Source organism: Herpailurus yagouaroundi, unplaced genomic scaffold (genome assembly GCF_014898765.1).
Source record: "Herpailurus yagouaroundi ecotype Mexico unplaced genomic scaffold, PumYag 28, whole genome shotgun sequence".
Taxonomy (NCBI): Eukaryota; Metazoa; Chordata; class Mammalia; order Carnivora; family Felidae; genus Herpailurus; species Herpailurus yagouaroundi.
In genome coordinates this window covers 97737525-97756308 of record NW_024412376.1, presented here as the reverse complement: position 1 = coordinate 97756308, position 18784 = coordinate 97737525, and the positions used below count along the sequence as shown (strand labels likewise).

Sequence of the window (18784 nt, the reverse complement as noted above, 5' to 3'; positions counted from 1 at the left end):
CATACTCCTATTATCTTTCCCTCAGTGTTTGGTTATCTACACATGGTAAGCATTTTGTAAATAACTTTTTGAAAAAAGGAATGAATGAATTTCTTTAGAGTGTCACATTGCCCCCAAAGTGTCACATTCAATGGACAGTGGTTTTCCTGCATAGATAAATGTGTAAACAATATTGAGTCTGGAGCCAAGTTCAACTAGAAGAATGTATAAGCTACATTAATTGAATGCTTGAGTTGCATAAGTAGCCAGTGTCACCTAGAAGTCAGTATTTTTTGTTTGTTTGTTTAGTTCTAAGGATGTCATTCTGAATCAATAATACTCATAAGGTATCTGAAACTGGAATATGTTTCCCTGGATCAAAACCATGGTATAACTGTAGGTATAACTACAATTATAGTCCCACCCTACTAACAAACAAACTGATGAGCCAACGTCAGAGCAAAGAATATAATCCAAGTTTTTTCATATCAACTCTCTAGTCTCTACAACCCCAAATTTTGGCAAAAAATAAGTGCGGGGATCATGAACAAAAGTGTTCATGTGATCATGAACAAAAGTGCCCTCAAAGTGTTCCTCAATAATAGAATCCAACGATCTAGATATGGATTGTCAATAGCCATACATGTTAACCACTAACCACATGTGGCTATTGAGGACTTAAAATATCCTCGAATGTCTAAGTTGAGAGGTGCTCTAAGTGTAAAAGACACTCAGTTTCAAACATTTTGTATTGAAAAAAAGAATGTAAAGTATCTTATTAATATTTTCAACATATAATCATATTAAAATGAGAATATTTTGAATCTATTAGATTAAATAAAATGTATACTTAAAATTGGTTTCACCTGTTTTCTTTTTCTTTTTACTTATGTAGCTACTAGATAATGTCAGGTTGAATATTTGGCTCACATGTTTCTATTGAACAGTGCTGATTTAGATCCCAGACATATTTGAGGCTGTTCACTAAAATAGGAACGTGTGTAATACAGAAGACTATTATTAAGATCTAGGACTGTGATTTGCATTCTTATGAGGCTTTATCTAACATCTACACTCCCTTTGCATCATCTCCTGAGCAGGAACTTCACCTGTACCACACACCATCTCAGTGGGAGCACACTCCTGTTCCAGTCTCTGTTCTCAGGAATCAGCACCAGGCAGCCCAGGAGTGTGGCACAGCTTTGTAGTAACTTGTCTCATCTCTGCCCACTTCTCTCCAGCCATCATGGTCTTGCACGTGCAGAATTCTAGCTCAGCCCTGATTGAAGACCCACGGCAGTGATTAAACAGAGGAATAATTTTGTGTTAGTCTTCTGGTCCTTTATTTTAGATCCAAATACCACTTTTAATGATACTTACTAGACTTGTACATGTTATATGATACAACTTCTTCTGAGTAATCAGATTCTGCTTGACTTAGTGGTTTTAGTTCAGCTGTTCCAACGAATTTAGAGAAGAGCCTGTTGCAATTTAATATTCTTCTTTCTTAACACCTTTTGGCACCACTTGAAAAACTAAAGAGATGCATTCTTCAATTGACATGTGACTTCTCCAAAACCCTCTCTTGGTTATGGGAAGAGAAATTCCATAAGTAATAGTAGCTTGTTTTAAACCTGAAGAAAACTCAATGATTCTAAATTTAGCAAAGAGGGCTATGAGTTCTTGTTCTTTTTTTCCCCTTTAGTATTAACATCAATTTTAATTTCATTTGTGTGTGTGTGTGCACATGTGTACACATGTGAGTTTTTGCTCATACGATGTGTGAGGCACCATGTTAAACTAGATCAGTGAGGAGTCTCCCAGAAGCTTCATTTTTAACTTAGATTACAATTTACATTTAGTTACTAGAGTATATATCAAGGACAGATATGGGATATCCTCTGCCCATCTGATATTTATTATTATTTTTTTATAAAATATTTTTTAACATTTATTTATTTTTGGGAGACAGGAAGATAGAGTGCAAGCAGGGGAGGGGCAGAGAGAGAGGGAGACACAGAATCTGAAGCAGGCTCCAGGCTCCGAGCTGTCAGCACAGAGCCAAACGCGGGGCTAGAACCCATGAAGCGCGGGATCAGACACCTAACTGACTGAGCCCCCCAGGCGCCCCTGATATTTATTATTAAAACCCCTCTTCGACTCTTAAAAACTGAGAGTAAACTGAGGGTTGTTGGAGGGTGGGAGGGGAAAGTGGGTGATGGGCATTGAGGAAGGCACCTGTGGGGATGAGCACTGGGTGTTGTATGGAAACCAATTTGACAATAAATTTCATATTAAAAAAAAAATAATAAAACCCTCTTCTTTGTGAGGATAAATAATTCCTTTAAGGAGAGATTAGTGATAAAAAACACTAGTGAATTATGACGCACCTGGGTGGCTCAGTCGGTTGAGTGTCCAACTTCAGCTCAGGTCATGATCTTGCGGTCTGTGAGTTTGAGCCCCGCATTGGGCTCTGTGCTGACAGTTCAGAGCCTGGAGTCTGCTTCAGATTCTGTGTCTCCCTCTCTCTCTGACCCTCCCCCGTTCATGCTCTATCTCTCTCTGTCTCAAAAATAAATAAACATTCAAGAAAACACTAGTGAATTAAAGGCAAGAACCTAGTGCTGTTGTTTCATTTCATTAGGCATTGAATTTAGTCACTAACATACTCTTATGTTCTAACTTTCAGAGTCTCCTTACCTCTTCTTACTTAGACCTTCTGTTATTCTGTGGGGACATGAAGTGGAAGAAGGAAGGTAGATTATTTTTTAGATAGCTGCTTCTAATATCTAATGGAATGGTGATATAGCTTATTGGTTCAATGCCATACATTTCTATTCTTGCTGATTATTCCTCAAGTTGTCCTGAAGTCACCCAAAACAGGGGAATGTATTCCATGGAATTGAAAATCAGATATGACCACTATTAATCACAATGGTGGGTATAACCTATCTCTCACTTGGCTACTTTAGGAGAGATTGACTACCAAAAATTCAATAGTATTTTTTACTTCATTAAATTCTAGAATCTCAGTGCATTTTAAGGGCCTATATCCATATGGCTAGTGTTATCCTGAGTATTTACATTGGAAAAAAAAAGTCTTGCTATCCCTAATTAATAACAAGACCCATATTTTATTTTTTTATTTTTTTTTATTTTTTTATTTTTTATTTTTATTTTTTCAACCTTTATTTATTTTTGGGACAGAGAGAGACAGAGCATGAACGGGGGAGGGTCAGAGAGAGAGGGAGACACAGAATCGGAAACAGGCTCCAGGCTCCGAGCCATCAGCCCAGAGCCCGACGCGGGGCTCGAACTCACGGACCGCGAGATCGTGACCTGGCTGAAGTCGGACGCTTAACCGACTGCGCCACCCAGGCGCCCCAATTTTTTAAAATGTTTATTTATTTATTTTGAAAGAGAGAGAGAATGCAAGGGGAGGGGCAGAGAGAGAATCCTAAGCAGGCTCCGTGCTGTCAGAGCAGAGCCCAATGTGGGGCTCGAACTCACAAACTGTGAGATCATGACCTGACCTGAAATTAGGAGTCAGATGCTTAACCAACTTGAAGCACCTAGGTGCCCCAAACCTATATTTTAAAGCATTGTACCTCAAGATTTTAATGTTGACTGTAAGATTTTCATGATATAGTTTTAAAAAAATATTTAGAGAGACATAAAGAGTGAACCAGGAAAGGGAGGTGGGGAGAAAGAGAGAGAGAGAGAGAGAGAGAGAGAGAGAGAGAGAGAGAGAGAATCCCAAGCAGTCTTCATGCTCAGCAAAGAGCCCAACACAGGGATCCATCCTGGAATCATGACCTGAGCCGAAATCAAGAGTTGGATTCTCAACTGACAAAGACACCCAGGCTCCCCCGTGGTATACTTTTATGTTTATTTAACAAACATTTATTAAGCCCCTATTAATTCTAACACAATCCTAGGCTTCATAGTGTTTTTGAAGGTCAATGAGATATAGTATTAGTTCTCAGAGAATTTATAATCTAGTTGATACTAATTTTCTTCAACTCAGTAAGAGAGTGATGGTTATTTGCAATGTGATTTTCGTCTCTTTTTATATTCGCTACCTCTTTAAATGCATTTCTTTTTGTGTTTGCATAAATATAGTCAGGATTTGATTTTCTGGCACAATCAGGAGGCCACAGAGTATCTTATATCAGTTGAGAGATAATTAAAAATTAATTATATTGATTGAATTACAGAAACAATTTTTGCTTCTATAGACAGATGCAAGGTAAGTCAAGAATGCAGCACTCAAATAGGGGAATTACTTGAAACACAGATGAAACTGAATCATTTCTTGGTTTGCTTTCCATGCTCTTGGGGAATCTTCTTTTCTATTTATATAGCATTCTTTTGCAGATGAATGCAAAAGATGTGCCATTTTAGCTTCATATTCTGTATTAGTTTTCTAGGGCTGCCGTAACAAAGTTCCACAGACTGTGCAGCTAAAACAACACATGTTTATTTTCTCAGACTTTAGCAGCCTAGAAGTCCAAGATCAAAGTGTCAATGGAGTTGATTCCTTCTGAGGTTTTGTGAGAGAAAATCTGTTCCAGACCTCTCTCCTTGGCTTGTAGCTGGTCATCTGCTCACTGTGTTTTTACACCATCTTCCCTCTATATGTGTCTATGTCCAAATTTCTTCTTTTTATAAGAATACCACTCATATTGGATTAGGGCCCACCCTAATGACAGTCTTTTAACTTAATAACTTCTGTGAAGACTCTCCAACTACAGTCATAATTTGAGGTACTGGGACTTACGACTTTAGAAGGATTTTGGGGAGGTTGGGGGGGGGGGGCGCACAATTGAGCTCATAATGTATTCCGTAAGTGGTTGTTGAGCTAAAAGAAGTAACCTCAGTTTTTACTTATGTTTTTGATTCCTGCTACATCCAAGATTGCATTGTAATTGAGTTAAGAAACAAAATTTTAGCAAAATAAACTGATAAATGCCAATTTCCCCCTCCCTCCCCTTCTCTCTCTTCCTCTTCCTTTTCCCTTTTCTTCTTCTTGGAGGTGTTACTGATATCAAGCAAAGCAACAATGCAAATCATCTCAGAGAGTAAATGGAGCTTGCATACACATTGACACACTTCTCTAAAGTCAAACTGAAATCCTGCTGCTTCTTTAACTTGTCACCCAGCCCTCAATGAGTACTTCCTCCTCTAAACATTTATAACAGTTTTGGTTTTAACCAGACTGTTTTTTTCCTTTCAACTATATAGTTAAATTCCACCAAAAATAGAATTATATTTTTATATGTCTTACATATAAATATTTATTCATCCATTGAACACAAAAAAAATCTTTTTTTAATACCTTTTTTTCATGTTTATTTATTTTGGAAAGAAAGAGAGACAGAGCATTAATGGGGGAGGGGCAGGTAGACAGGGAGACACAGAATCCAAAGCAGGCTCCAGGCTCTGAGCTGTCAGCACAAAGTCCCACACGGGGCTCAAACTCACAAATGGCGAGATCATGACCTGAGCCAAAGTCGGATGCTTAACTGACTGAGCCACCCAGGTGCCCTGAACACAAAAAAATTCTTGAACAGTTGATATTGAACAGAAACTGTTTATCAAGGTTGAAGAATATCAAACTAAATGAGGTATGGCCTCTTCCCCTCATAAGCCCCAAAACTGATAAAGAGAAATGTAAATGAAATTAATAATGAGAAGAAGTAGAATAAAATATGCACTACTAAAATCCAGCTTTTCTCACCTCCATGTATTGCCACTCCGCTAATGGTCAAGATGCCCAGTACTTCTATGATGCTAAGTTCAATGGTCAATTTTCCTTCCCTACCTTACTAGAACTGTGAGCAAAATGTGATGCAATTGATACATTTTCTTCACTTGGCATTCAGGTCACACAGTCTCTTGGTTTTCCTTTATCTCACTTAGTTTTTCAGCCCTTTTTGCTAATTCTCTCTTTATCCTCGCTTGATCATCTAGTTACATAATGTGTGAAGGCCTTGCAAATCAGTCTTTGGTACTTTTTTATTCTCTGTTTGCCTGTTTACTCCCTGTATTTATTGTGATCCAGGCTCATGATTTTCATTGCTTATATGTGATGATGACTCCCAAATATATATTTCTAGTCCATTCTTTTCTCCTGCACCTCCAGACTCACTTATTCAACTGTTTCCAGTAGTCTCTTTGATGACTAATATATATCTCTCAAATTCAGCATGCCCCAAATTGAATTACTGCTCTTACCGTTAAATCTGCTTCATCCACAGCCTTCCTCAATATTGTTAATGACCGTTCCATCCTTCCTAGTTGTTCAGACCAAAGACTTTGGAGTCATGCTTGGCTGTTCTCATTCCCTGATACTTCATATATCTCACATCCAATCTGTTAAATATATTCAAAATATTTCCGAAACTTTATCATTTTTTACACCTCTACTGCTACTGGCCTACTCTCACTCACTATCATTTCTTACCTAAATTATTTCAAAATCCTCTTTGCTTATCTCCCTGCTTCTGTTCTTGTCTTGTCAGCCATATATTTTTACCATAATAGCCAGAAAAACCTCCTAAAACTTAGTAAGTCAGACCATGTCACTTCTTTGCTTAAAATCTTGCAGCGTTCTTTCTGATATAGAAGAGAAGACATAGCCTTCGCAGTGGCCTTCAAGACCCTTCACCATCTGGCCCTAGGGGTATCTCTCGGTCTGTGTCCCCCACTTCTTTCTCCCTTGATCACTTCCCCACCCAGGGACTAAAACTCCAGTCATAATCACACATGTGACTTTTGCAGTAGTTCTTCTGTCTTCCTCAGATGTCTTTCTTCCAGATAGCTTCATGGTTAACTCTCTTTCCTTCATTAAGTATTTTCTCAAATATCACTTTCTGAAGAAGGCTTATCAGGATCATGCTACTTAAAATTGCAAACTGCCCTCTCCTCCACACTTCAAATACCTTTTAACCTGGTATTCTTCTTTTGTGTGTGTGTGTGTGTGTGTGTGTGTGTGTGTGTGTGTATAGATATAGATATAGATATAGATATAGATATAGATATAGATATATTTCTTTTTTTTGTTGTTTACAGTGTTTATTAACTTCTAAGAAACTATAACGTTTACTGTTACTATAGTTACTCTGTGTGGCCTATTTCTCCCACAACAGTACAAGTTTATGAGAGAAGAGATTTTTGTCTTATTATCAGAAGAGTGTCTGATAGTAGGCCCTCAGTAGATAGTTGCTGTAGGAAAGGACAAGCGAATGAATTAACCAATGTGAACTCCCATTGTTATTTGTAGGGGTATATGCAGAGGGTTACTGGCAGCTACTGGTTTGAATCTCCCAAGTAAGTTTGGGAAAGCTTAGCTTGAGGGCTGCTTTAATTTCTTTAACTATGTTATTAAATCTTAGATTGGAAGTTAGTCTAAGTCAGAGATGATACCTGTTGACTTTACTCTTGGTGCAGCCCATGAGGGGGAAGCTGGCTATTTGTAAAATACCTGCAATAGTATATCTTGGTTGAGAGCAAGAGCTCTGGAGCCATCATTCCTGGTCCAAAACAATCCACTGTCTTACTAGTTATGTGAAGGGCAAGTGACTTAAACTTTGCTGTCTCAGTTTCCTTATCTAGAAAATGGTGAAACTAAGAGTACCTGCCTGACTTTGCTCTTATGAAGATTAAATCAATAAAGAGTTTAGAACAAGGCTTGGCACATAGGAACCAGTATAATCATCAGATATTAGTATAATTACTACCTTGGGGAGGTAGCTTTGTTCATAATGGAAAGAACATCACATTAAGTTTAAGACTGAAATTTAAGTCTGACTTCATCGCTAGCTAGTTGCATGGGGTTAAGAGTCATTTAATTACTCTGCCTGTATTTGAAAATGAAAGAGTAGTACCAGAATACATTTAAGACCTCTACTGTCTCTAAAAGCCCATAATTCTTTGATAATGATGATGATGGCATATTTTCTTAAAAACATTTATGAAATGCATAACTCATTTCTGTAGGATATTTATTCTCTAGATAATTTAGAGATGACTAAACTGGTTGCATTTATTCTTAGGCTAATCCTTATTTGGTATTAAAATAATTATTGGGATTGCAAGGATAACATGGGCTTCAAGAAATACTAATTAATGATGATGGCATATGTGTATGACATATCACAGATAAACAGTATAAGCTTTTGAATAATATATACAAGCGCCTACTTTTGCTGTTTTGTGGTGAACTTTTCTTTAAAGGAATACTACCGACCTGTGTGTAGCATTAGTTTCAGTCTACATGACAATTATATATGGACTTTGCGAGATCTAGCAAAATCCTATTAAATTGTCAGAGTTCAGTTTGATAAATAGAAACTCATGTGCTTGCTAACTATATAGATGGTGGCAAGAGAAAAGAGCAACTCATTTCCTGAATTTTTTGTAAAGATCAGGTCTTATAATGACAATCATGAAAGTGATCTGTTACTTAAAAAAAATGATCATTAAAAGTAAGAGTAGCCTAGATGATAAAATTACATTTACTCAGATTTCTCTTGGATAAATTCTGGCTATGGTCAGTGGACATCTGCTTTATTTTTATGCTTTAGTATTTGTTTTCTTTCAGTTTGTAGCTTAATATAAAAATTCCAGATAGTTTAATAACAAAGAGTCCATCATTTAAAAAAATGCCTTAATCAAAATTTCCATATAACAAAATTATTTTCATGTTTTGTCATTGGCACATTTAATTCAAACACTATTTCATATAGTAAACTTCCGGGGACAATAGGACAGAATCATGATGGTTTTGGTAATGGAATTTGGTCCTAAACCTCTCTTTTTTTTTTTCTTTAGGCTCGAATTTTTATTTTTATTTTTTAAATCTTGATTGCATTTGATATTTATATTGCTTTACGGCCAAGAATGAGAGAGTCTGTGTGATAATCAAGGGGAATAGTGGAGAGCAGCTTTTGGTGATAAAGAAACTGAATCAAAGATAGAAAATATGAACGTTTACCCTAATGCTGGAAAATCCTCTTCGAGTATGAATACAGTCTTTGTGTAAGGTCCAACTGACTTTTAAAAAGCCGGTGTGCAGATGCCTGACCCTGCGAAATGGGCATCACACCCACATCATGCTGTCTTGTGCTAAATGCCCTTACTCAGCAAGCTGTGTTTCAACCCTGAAAAAGAAGCTTAACTTGGAGGGAAAATTTGACTCCCAGTAAATATTTTTCACATAAGTATTTTTTTATAGTGTGGATTTTGAGGTCCACAAGAGGAAATTGATAATCCAACTGAGAGTTTTTTGAAGACTCTATGTAAGATTTTAAGTGGCTTTGAGATTATTAGTCTAATTCTATGGAGATTTCAAAATACATTATGAATCTGTGTTACAGAATAATGTCTTAATTTTTCATTGTTTCTATAATAGATAGCGAACTATAAATGTTACTTGTATCTCATTAAACAAATATTTTAAAAGGTTTTCCTTTAGATTATGCAGTCATTAAGATGTCAAAAAATGATATACTACAAATACCTACCTTTTGTTCAGTTTTCCATTCCTTTTGATACTATTAGTTTGAAAGAAGTCTGTACCATTATTTCTTACACTAGTACAATTTAGAGGCACAATTTATGTTTATCTTTACCTCAAAAGTCCTTTTTCAAAGATTCGCTATTTTAGGATTAAATAATTATATATACATAAACCTTCATTGTATCAACTATATGAAAATGTCACTATTTGACTCATTTATAATTTTTTAATATCATAAATTTTTTGTAATCTCTGATTTATTTGTCTCATATGTTTCTGTAAAAATATAAAGGAACTAGGTAGACAGTGATCTGGCCATGGTGCCATGTCGTTTAGAGTCTAGTTGAGGAAATGAGAGTGTTTGTTCTATTTGTAATTTTATTTCAATTCAGCCCATATTTGTTAAAAATATACCATTAGTAAAGCTTTGTATTTAGATTTATGCAGCATAATAGGATGAAAAAGACATTGCACCTGCCACTTAAATATTCATAATTTAATGGAAGAGATTGACTGGCATAAAAAGTCAGCAGTTGGGTTCAGAATATAAAGGGAACAGAGATGAATTATAACTGGTATTATAGAATTGGAAAGAAATAGTTCGATAATAGTATTAAAGCTAGAAGTTTATATTTGCAGGACATTTCTCTAATAAAATAAGTGGGGAGACAGGCAATCCAGTTAGGTCCAAGGGCACAAGGTTAGGTGTGCAAGGTAAGAGGTAACAGCAAAATTTGATTTAATTATTATAATTAATATTTTATGAAGTGTATTTTCTTTGCAGAATATTCTACTTAATTATTGTGATGAATTTGTGAAACCAAATATGAACAAATCATAGCAAAATAGCAAATTGATCAAAATTATCCAACATTTTCCTGCCTTTTATTTTTTGGTGTCCCTCAGCTGAGTTTGGCACCTAACAGCCTTGTGTCCTAGGACATTCAGCTGTGGTGACCCACACCTGTAGTCTAGTCACCATGGTATAGTATCAAGTATGCACATTTGAGAGTCAACCACCTGGAGAGGATGTCTGGTCTCTGTTGCTCATAAGTGAGTGATATTGAACAGGTTATTTAAACATTTGTCACTTTATTATTTTCACATCTAAAACTAATAGGAAAGAACACTTACCTCAAAGAATAAAATGCAATAATGGACATAAAAATGAGCCATAATCATAATAACTACACAGAAGTTGATGAAGGTGCTGCCCACTGCCATGGTAGTGGTAGTGCCATGGTGAGGCACTGAATCCCTGGATGTCACATGTCACTGATCTTTGCTCAGATACCATCTTCTCAGTGAACCTGATCAGACCAACCTTTTAAAAATTGCAGTCCGCTCCCTGCAACCATACTCTGTCCATTGCTGCTTTATTTTTGTTCGTGAACTTACCACCTTCTGTCGTACTATACATTTTATTTAATTTCATATCTGTTTTCCCCAACTAGAATTTAAACTCTGTTGTGAAGAAAAGGATTTTATTCTACTTTTGTTCACTGCTCTATCACTAATGCTTAAGCAAAGTGATCACCATTGTTTGAATATTGTTTTATTGGATGAGAGCATACATGTCCCTAGGTAAGTCAGGTAGCCTAGTCAGCTAATACACTTCATGTGACTTGTTCATACCTATCCTAGGCAAAAATATGTATGCACTTACAGATTATCTCCAGAAATAAAACCTTAACCCAGTTATTCTAAAGGTAGAAGCCCCAGATCCCATGCCATGTTGGAGAAGGGGTAGGTAAAGTTTTGTCAGTTGTGTCTTACAGAGGTCCTGCTTAGAAGTCCCAAGCTGAGGTACCTTTCTTTCTGTATCTATCTATGCATTCTGGCATCTTGCTGTCTAGTTCATACTATTCTTAGATATTCAATCATACCTATAAAAATGAGTTTAATATATCGTGAACAGAGTTTGATGTGGGCACATCTGCTACTTAAAACCACTTTAGAAACAAATGAAAAGATTGACACAGATAAAAAGAATTGCAGTTTGTGTTCTTTGAGAACACAGATGACAGGCGTATGTAAATATATGTTGTATATTGGAGTTTTGCAAATAGATACACCAGATTCACCCCACCCAAAACCAATGACAGAGAAGACACCGCAAAGCAGTCAAGGCCAAAGATGCAACATTTCCATTTATCATCATAAATTCTGAAACCAAAAACATAATGAAAACTATTGTTTGTGTCCTCTGAGTTCTTAATAGGAAGATTTTCAGTCAAGATATAGCTTGTGACTTATGAACTAAAAATTAAAAAAAATATGTCTCAGCTTATGAAATTTCTGCTGGTGTGATATATTTTAATTATTTTGAAAAATAGCTTTATTTTTCTTTCTAGAAAGCTGGTCACCCTTATCTTCCTGGAACTTAATTATTGTGCCTTGGGGAACTTCCCAATGTCTGCCACCTAATTTTCTTGTGTAAAACATGTTGGCGTTTTAACAGTACACTCAGTTAAAATGTCCTAAAATAGAACATATTAAAATTTTGCATTTAAAAATATTACCAATTAAAAATTAACCTTCCTAAAAGGAGATTACAACTGGATCACATATGTGCATTCAGAACCTTGGATTATGGGAAAAAATGATAAGTTGACATTTTATTTCTGAAAGTACAATGCTAAAAAATGGCTACTAATAAACTAGGTAATTGTCTGGCACATACATTGGAAAAGCCTTTTTGTGTGAAGCATTTTAATTCCATAGTGTTTACTAAACATCTAACCTATGACTGGAACTCTGCATGTTATGAGAACAAAGTCCTCAGTCACAGAATGGCTTTGTTCAGCAGCCAGCTCCCCTTGTCTTGGTGATCTCATTTAGCATAGGAACCAGGTATTTTGTTTTAAAATCCACTATCATATTTAATGTTTATAACAGACCTGTGGGAGTATATATGACCATTTTAGAGATAAGTAAACAGTCTCAGAAGTATGTATGTATGTATTTATTTATTTATTTATTTATTTATTTATTTATTATTTTTTTCATTTGAGAGAGAGAGAAAGTACGTGGGAGTGAGGGAGAGGGGCTGAGGGAGAGAGAGACAAGATCTTAAGCAGGCTTCATATTTAGCACAGAGCCTGATGGTGGGCTTCATCCCACGATGCTGAGATCATGACCTGAGCTGAAATCAAGAGTCAGATGCTCAACTGACTGAGCCACCCAGGCGCCCACAAGTGTTCAATATTTAGATGAAAGTCTCACCGCTGCAAGTAGGACAACCAGAAACCCAACCCAGGCATTTGGACTCCAAGTCTAGGGTTTATTTCACTATTCTGCAGCCTCCTTTCTTTATGACTTGGTATTCTTCCTGGCATTTAATATAATGTAAAGTCTTCTTTGTCACTTGGTATCCAGATTGCTTTAACTCAGAGTTAAGAAGTCATTGAGTCATATGATGGTCTGTCATAGATGTGTCTGATCCATAGAGGTGGCTATTGAGACTTATTCTCAAAATTCAATATTCTCTGATTGTGAACAAGACCAGTCCAACAAAACCAGAACAAATTTCCTGACAGAGTCCATTTATCTTTCTTTCTTCATCATTCATTAGACAAGCAATAAAGTGTGTATGGACTATCTCCCAGCACTGTGTGATGTCTTGCATAGATTCAGCAGTCCTGATGTTGTTATTTAATCAATAATTTCCTTATATTTCTTTGATACTCATTAGAGTTCATAATGCCTTTAAATGTTAGGCATTGTTTTCCTCTTTTTACAGGTGAGAAAATTGAGGCATGGAGATAGAAAGGTAGTCATAGAAGGTCATGTGGGTAATAATGGAGAAAAAAAGAAAAAAAAATCCAGACTTCTTAACTCCAAATCTTACAGTCTTTCCACTACACTAACTTCCACGTTTCTTACTTACACAATCAAAGACATTGTACAGTTCTGATATATAGTGTAACTATTAGAAGTATAATGACTTTCCACAATGTTATCAGCAGTGATTCGGGATAAAAGAATCCATATTTTTCCCTGAAAGGTTGTGCTGTGAAATATACTGTTACTAATGAAGCAAAAGATGGTGGATTTTAGAAGTGAACCATTTAGAAGAATAATAAATACTACTTCTGGTTATTTAGTGTCACTGTTACCAATGGAAGCCAGGACAGACTTAGCCACACTTAGAAAAATTAGTTAAGCAATTTTCATATGAAATCATCAGAACACAAAAGTATTATCTCAATTATTTCATTCTTCTGTATTTTAAATAGTGAGTATATATTTAGCATTGTTGTTAACAGCAGACTACTGGGTTTGACAGCCCATTCGCTAGCTGAATGAAAACTTTACCAACAATCTCTGAGCTTCTAGTTTTCTCATATGTAAAATGGGGACAATAAGAGTGCCTATCTTGTTGGGCTGGAGTGACTGATCTGTATATCAGTTGATGACTTAATATGTGTCAAATACTAAAACAATGCCTGGCCCTATATAAGCCGTATCTGTATATGCCCTTGCTACTGTTATACTATTGTAATCTGATAACCATTAGTTATGTGTATAGTTAATACTATACACAACGCAATATGGAAATATAGCCATGAGTAAGAAGTAGGCCCTATATTCTAAATACTTAATATCCAACTAAGGAGGTAAATTCTGTGTCAGAAAAGACTGATGAAGGAAATGGGGTTTTAATCAAGAAAGGGAACACTGAGAATAATTAGGGATCTGTGAAAGTGTTCACCTCAAGGAGACCATTTCTGGAAATAAATACAATATTCCTAGATTAAGCTTCTCATTTAAGTGCAAATTGAGCATTAGCAATTAGATATGAAGTTATAAATTCCCTCAGAGGGTCTAATTAAGTATAAGGTTCTAGAATAACATGATTCTTTGGGCTGACTTTAGACAGGGTGACCATTAACCACCTAAAGGTTAAGCAGAAGCTAGCCTTGTAGGAACATCTATGTGAGGAGAATATTCTAGGTGGAAGGAACAACATATGCAAAAGCTCTGAGGTAACAACAACAACAAAAAAAGTTAGTGAAGTTGGAGCAAGAGGGAGAGTGGAAGGAGAAGAAGATGGGGAGTGAAGCAGATGTCGGATCATATAGGTTCTTGGGTGTTTCTGAAAAGAGTTTGGGTCTTCTCTAAATGTAATGGAAAGATATTAAAAGGTTTAAAGCAAGAGTGGCCTCTTACTGAGTAGAGAAGACTTAGGGAATGGGGAAAGGTAAGAGGGTGTGTATGTGTGTTTTCTAATAACCATACTCTTTAATTTGAACTGCTGATTGACCATGAAGAGTTAAAAAAACCTAGCTCACCCTGCTTAAACTTTATACTGGGAGATGTCACTATCTAGGAAATTTCAAATTAGACACAATAACATAAAGAAAGCAAGCCTATTTGAAGATGTATGAGAATCTTGCACTGAGTTTCACCTGCTGGAGGTGATGGATTAAGCTAGTGCTCCTAGCAGAGTGGATTACAGAACACAAAAGTAGAAACACATGGAGCATGGCCCTCCCTGTCATGAGCCTACAGAGTAAAAGGAGTAAGGAAACCCTCTTTTTTCCACAGATTTACAAGCAATACAAAAAATAAATATTCTAAGATGGTACAAATGCAGATATTATTCCCTTGTGTCAATTACATAAAGCATGCCTAATTATAAAGAATGCTAATTCTTATTAAAGAATCACAGGAACAAGTAATTCACTTAGTTCAGGATTTGTAGTTTTGAGTAATATTAACGACTGAGTAAAGGCCCGGGGCAGGAGATACCCATTGGTGGTGGCTGCAGTGTGGGAGTTCTTCGGAGGTTCTGAGCTCTCCTCACGTGAGCTAGACTCAATATCACCTTGGGAGAAGACCGGTAGGGAGACTAATTCATCAGTCCGGGGGTGGAAAATGTGGACTGATTAACAAAAGTTTTTGCAGTAGAAATGACAGGAACTGCTGATGGATTGAGTTAGATATAAGATTTGAGGGCCACAAAAGAATTAAGAAAACTCCAAAGTTTTTCCAGATTTTTCCTTTGTTGTATTCACCTATATGGAAAAGGCATGCAAATTTCCGATTCAGTTCAGTTTTTAATAATTATAAAAATTATATAACATTAAGGTGTAATTTGAAAAATTCCTTGTGATACCAGTGTTTCATTTTAAAACTTTCCTTTCTAGCCTTTTTCCCAAAGTAGTTTTCATAACTGGGAATATAGTATTTCCATACTTGAATTTTTCTGTTTTCACTTAATAATAGGTCATAAGGGTTTTACATCACCTGTATATAATTTAATATTTTGATGACTGCATGCATATATATTCTATTAAGGTCATGTCTTTAATTAAATTAATCATCCTCCATTATTAGTTATTTCACTGAGTAATAAAAAATATTGACTAAACCAGACCTGGTTTTTAAAAGCATGCTTTGATCTTTCAAAATTAGACACAATATTAACAGGTGAATGTAGAGATGTGAAAATATTTTTTTAAAAAAATTTGGAAAATGAAGAATTTAATGTCTTTCTAAAAAAACTCATGTCTTAACCTAGCTTATAGTCTGAGAATTTTTAAATGCTGGCAAAACTGGTCTATTGTTTTGCTAGCTCACTTCAACAAGTTTTTTTAGTCTTAGAGCAAAACATAACTTTATACTACATGTTATATTACAGTGAAAAAAATGACTAATGTTCATATAGAGATGTTTAAAATGTTCTACATTTGTTATTTAATAATAAGTTAATGAGTGATTAGATAATTTTGACATGTTTACTTTGTAGTATCTTTATTGAAATGTCAATTTAACCACAGTGATAGTGATAGTACTCCATGTAACAAAATAGAATTACTAATCAGGGACAGTTGTACTATCTTATTATCCCGCAACATTACTTTATTGATTCAGCCTATGAACTGGGATATAATGCAGAACGTGAAATTGTATTTTTTGATGAAATCCATGAGAAGTTGATCCATCACTACAATATAAATTGGGGTTTTCAAGATTATTAATTTAGCATTCCCATTTTTTGTGTTTCTTGTGCCTAGAATTTTTAAGGCAAACATATTTTAAAGCATAGCAAAAATTCTCATGTCTGCAGAAGTATTTAATGATGATGAATATGAAGAAAGAGAAATTTTAAGCTTTGTATTACGTATTTGCTGAGTTATTCTAGCACTAGTTCTTGAGATATGAGCGATAAATCTCCTTTCCTCCAATCGATAATGTAAAACAAATGGAAGAAAAGATTTGCCACTGTTTGAGTCCGCAGAAACTGTAGACTTTGGGAAGGCCAAATGGAGGTGGTATGTTTGGTGCACTTCCATTATATAGAGCAATTGTTGCGCAGTTGGTTTTTTTTTTTTTTTTAAAGTTCCGTATGTATGTATTTATTCATTTAGAGAAAGAGAGAGAGAAAGTGTGTGCGTACGCAAGGCGGGAAGGGGCAAAGAGGGAAGGGAGAGAGAGAATCCCCAGCTGACTTCATGCTGTCAGCAACAGAGCCTGAGGAAGCTGGAAACCAGGAAAGATGAGATCATGACCTGAGCCAAAATAGCCAGACACTTAACCGACTGAGCCACCCAGACACCCCTGGTCTGTCTTGACTGGCTGGGTAGAGTAAAGGAGGAACTTTGAAATAATTCATACACTTATGTGATGATTATAATCAGGATTTTTGTTTGTTTCTTTTTCCTTTAAACTTGGGCATAAGTTTGTTTCCTTTGTTACTTTTTGTTTTTGTATTGATTTGTTTTAAATGTTAATTTTGCCTCAAGATGTTAAGAGCTCTTGAGATATATTATAAACATATAATAGTAATTTTTTTTCCTAAAATGATATTCATAATGGTGAACCTGTGACTTTAAGACAAGGCTAAATTATGTCCCGAGGCAGAGGGAAGTCTGATAAAATTTCCAAACAAAAAATGATAATATACAATGAAACATTACTATGTTTAAATGTGTGACTTTGATTACACAGAACTGAATAAAACAAGAACTCATCACTGTTGTAGATATAGAAGTCATCTTATAGTTTCTGCTTATGAATGATGATAGAATCATTAGAGGACTTACTATACTAATTAGGAATATTTGATACAGAGGCCTAGAGAAGTCCCTTTACGTATTATGTGGTAGAGAAACTTAGAAAAATCTAAACAAGGTGAAAGTTACTTTGAGTAGGTGTAGGCGCTCTAGATTTGCACTTTCCAAAACAGTAGCTACTGGCCATATGTGGCTATTTAAACATAATTTAAATCAAATCAAACTAAGAATTCAGTTCTCCAGTTGCATTCTCTGTATTTCAAATACTCAGTAGCAACATATGCTTAGTGACTACTCCATTGGACAGTACAGACATAGACTATTTCCACCATGGTAAGACATTCTATTGGACACTGCGGTTCTAGGTGCAACTTACACATATTTCATCATCTTTTCTTTTTATTAATAATTATAATTATCCAGAAGTAGAGCTAACATTTTGGTACTGGAGTATATATCAGAAAATGTATATTTTAACATACATCTTTTTTTGTGTATAGTTAAAAAATCCTATAATGTAGCTCTTATTACTCTACTTTACATATGAGAAAACTTGACCAGGATGGAAAAGATAGTAGTTGATAGAGATGGGATTTATGCCCAGGCCTCTCATACTATATATCATGATCTTTCTTATACATACCCTTTTTAAAATAAAAATAAAATGCCACTGAGCCACTGAGCCACTCAGGTGCCCCATGAATAAAATTACTCATGGACTCATGAATAAATATCAACATTGTTATACACATTTGAAAATAGAAAATCTGAAGCTATTTATGCAACTGATGGAAATCTATATTCTACAGAATGAGGGCAGGAGGATGGGGAGGCACTTGGCTACAGATCCTTATCATAGCTATTGACACTTTCAAATGTATATTATTCTATAGTCAGATTCATGACAACAGGTATTCTATAACGTTATCTAATGGGTACATGTACATGTGTGTACTTTGTATGTTACCTTAGTATTAATAACTGAAAATGGGAGCGCATACATTTTGAATATAAGAAAAAATTGTATATGTTATAATTTATTCAGAGTAAGTACTAATTAAACTGAATATGTAGAACATTAGCTATATTTTCATATGGTACTCTATTTTTAATTTTTCCTGTCATTTATTGGCACAGAAGAGTTTGTCATTCAATTAAAAATGCTCATTCTTAAAATGTTTCTTATATTTTGGATATTTTTCATTAAAAACATATAACTTTTTGGCATATTTTTTAGGCCTGTGTGGACTTATGAACATTC

General features: G+C 35.4%; 1 protein-coding gene across 4 annotated transcripts in view; it reads left to right on the top strand.

Annotated features, from left to right (window-relative positions):
- The window catches only part of ARHGAP24 (Rho GTPase activating protein 24), a 662096-nt gene that overhangs the window by 305929 nt on the left and 337383 nt on the right, over positions 1-18784 (top strand). The window lies entirely within an intron of this gene.